Source organism: Mesoplodon densirostris, chromosome 1, assembly GCF_025265405.1.
Source record: "Mesoplodon densirostris isolate mMesDen1 chromosome 1, mMesDen1 primary haplotype, whole genome shotgun sequence".
Taxonomy (NCBI): domain Eukaryota; kingdom Metazoa; phylum Chordata; class Mammalia; order Artiodactyla; family Ziphiidae; genus Mesoplodon; species Mesoplodon densirostris.
In genome coordinates, this window is record NC_082661.1 from 30,107,286 (window position 1) to 30,110,301 (window position 3,016).

The 3,016-nt window shown below is 41.4% G+C and overlaps 1 pseudogene; it reads right to left on the reverse strand.

The window, feature by feature from the left end:
• Positions 1-319: 319 nt before the first annotated feature.
• LOC132487871 (small ribosomal subunit protein uS8-like) lies at positions 320-704 on the reverse strand (annotated as a pseudogene).
• Between the last annotated feature and the right edge of the window lie 2,312 nt (positions 705-3,016).

Sequence of the window (3,016 nt, forward strand, 5' to 3'; positions counted from 1 at the left end):
CTGCTGAAGCCTGCGCCTACAGCCCGTGCTCCGCAACAAGAGAAGCCACTGCAATGAGAAGCCCGCGCACCGCAACGAAGGGTAGCCCCCAATTGCCGCAACTAGAGAAAGCCCACATAGCAACAAAGACCCAATGCAGCCAAAACTAAATAAATTTATTTTAAAAAATTATTCATAATCCCACCATGCAGAGTTATTCACTATTTGCATTTTGGTGAATATTATCTAAGACTCTTTACTATGTGCATATATAATAGTATATATCATTATTTTATTAAGAAAGAAATAATAGTATTTGTTGTTGTTATTCACTGAGGCATTATATTTGTATGTATGTGTTACATCCCAAGAAAAAGAATCCCAGGATTTTCCCTCCTGTGTGTTTTCATCTTGCTTCCACTTGGTCCATGTTGCCAGCCAAGATCACTAGTACAACGGATGGGATGGGATCGGGTAGTCTGTTATTATTCTAGATCATCAAATTGCACACCAAATCTGGGGCTGATCACTTTACAACTGTTTAAGCTGCGTGTGAGGCTCACAACAATTTACCCAACTCTGTGGTCATTAATGGATGCTGTATCATCAGTTAGAAACCAGACGATGGCTTTGGAGCACTGCCTGGTAAGAACCTGGTGTTTGCCTCTTTTCTCAGCAATGTTGATGATCTTGAGAACCTTGGCCAGGATGTTCATGTGCACCATTACAGTGGCACGGAAAGATGGTGGAAAGAGCATGATAGTCTTTTATGACCTACATTTCCCCTTACTATATCACAACATTCTAAAGGCTGCCTTTAACTTTTTCTAGTGGCTTTATTCATAATAGTCAAACACTAGAAGGAAGCCAAACAGCCAAATATCCATCATACAATTTACCTTTGTAACCATTTTCGGTGTATAATTCAGTGGCATTAAGTACATTCACACTGTTGTGCAATCATCACCACTATCCATCTCTAGGATGTTTTCATCATCCCAAACTATAACTCTGTACCCATTTAACAATAACTCCCTATTCTCCCCTCCCCCCAGCCCTTGGTAATCTCTGTTCTATTTTCTTTCTCTATGAATTTGACTATACTGGGTACCTCATATAAGTGAGATCATACAGAATTTGTTTTTTTGTGATTGGCTTATTTCACTTAGCACAATGTCACTAAGGTTCATGCATGTTACAACATGTGTCAGAATTTCCTTCCTTTTTAAGGCTGAATAGTACTCCATTGTACGTATATCCCACATTTTATTTATCCGTTCATCCACCAAGGGACGTTTGGGTTGTGCCTTTAACTTTTCAAGTTTCCTTTCTTGCCAGTTGTATAATTACAAAGTCATTAGAATATCAAAGGGGTGATATGTGTCTCACTTGTGAGCTTGGTATATGGTGGTGGAAAGACAACATTAAGTGAATGCTTTGAAGAAGTTACCTCAGGTTCTTAAATCTTTACTGAAGACTGAAAGAATTTGCCCTGTCTTAGAAAGTGTCTGCTGGGCACTGTTGGAAAAAGCTTTAGAAGTAAACCAGATTTGTTTACTCTGTTGATCTGTAGCAGACTGTGGTGCATGTTGCCTGTGGTACTGACCTTGAGATCTCAGCCAAAACATAAATGAGTCGAAACAGTCCTGAGAAGGAGACCACTGTAAAGACCCAAGTTTCAGGAAGACGTGAGTATTGGGCAGGGAGTAGGAGACATGAGAACTAGGAGGGAAGCCTAAGGAACTTCTTCTGAAATTAGACAGAGTGACTTAGACAAAGTATACAGTAGGTGATAAAAATGTAGTGGTAGTTACTTTAAGAGGTAGTTGAGGTTAAACTATAACCAGGTACTTATTAATATCTGTGGGCTGAATAGATCAGTGAGCTTAAATGAATCCAGGCCCATAATAAATCATCACCCACATGTGCCCTTCATTTTAAAGAGTGCTCACCACCTTATTAATTCATTTTGTTTGGTCCTGATAATGACAGAGTGACTCAGACAGGGAAGGGATCACTCTCCTGACTGCACAGATCGGGAAACCAAGGCCCAGGGAGGTGAAGTAATACGTGGCATTATGGAAGGAACAGGGTTGGGCTTGGAGTCCAGAGTTCTCTGGGCTCTGCCACTTGGAGCTCCTCAGCCTTTCCTGTGACATCATGGTGTGGAGACTTAAGGAGCAGATCCCTATTGCTTAGTGTCTGATGTAGCACAGAGTAAACTTTCTCTCCACGGGCTGCCCCCGGAGGCCACATCGGAGATGCTCAGTCGATGGACCACCGCCCCAGCTTTGCCTGCTGCTTCTCGGTCTAAAACCTTTCTGGGTGCAGCCTCAGCAGTAAGGGTTGGCCTATGCTGTTGTCTAACCTATGGAGCCATCCCTCCTTTTCCTCCTCTATAAAAATACTGGGTTGGCCTCTGAGGGTAACCTTTGAATGTAAGACTGTAATCTCCCCAAGTCTAAAAATGCAGTAATCTCTTTCCCCTCCCCAAGCAACTTAACATTTTTCTTTCATTGCTGAATTTTTTATACAGCAGGTTCTTATTAGTCATCAATTTTACACACATCAATGTATACATTTCAATCCTAATCTCCCAGTTCATCACACCACCCCCCACCCCCCACCGCTTTCCCCCCTTAGCGTCCATATGTTTGTTCTCTACATCTGTGTCTCTATTTCTGCCCTGCAAACCGGTTCATCTGTACCATTTTTCTAGGTTCTACATATATGCGTTAATATACGATATTTGTTTTCCTCTTTCTGACTTACTTCACTCTGTATGACAGTCTCTAGATCCATCCACGTCTCAACAAATGACCTAATTTTGTTCCTTTTTATGGCTGAATAATATTCCGTTGTATATATGTACCACATCTTCTTTATCTATTCATCTGTCGATGGGCATTGAGGTTGCTTCCATGATCTGGCTATTGAAAATAGTGCTGCAATGAACACTGGGGGGCATGTGTCTTTTTGAATTATGGTTTTCTCTGGGTATATGCCCAGTAGTGGGATTGTAGGGTCATATGGTAAT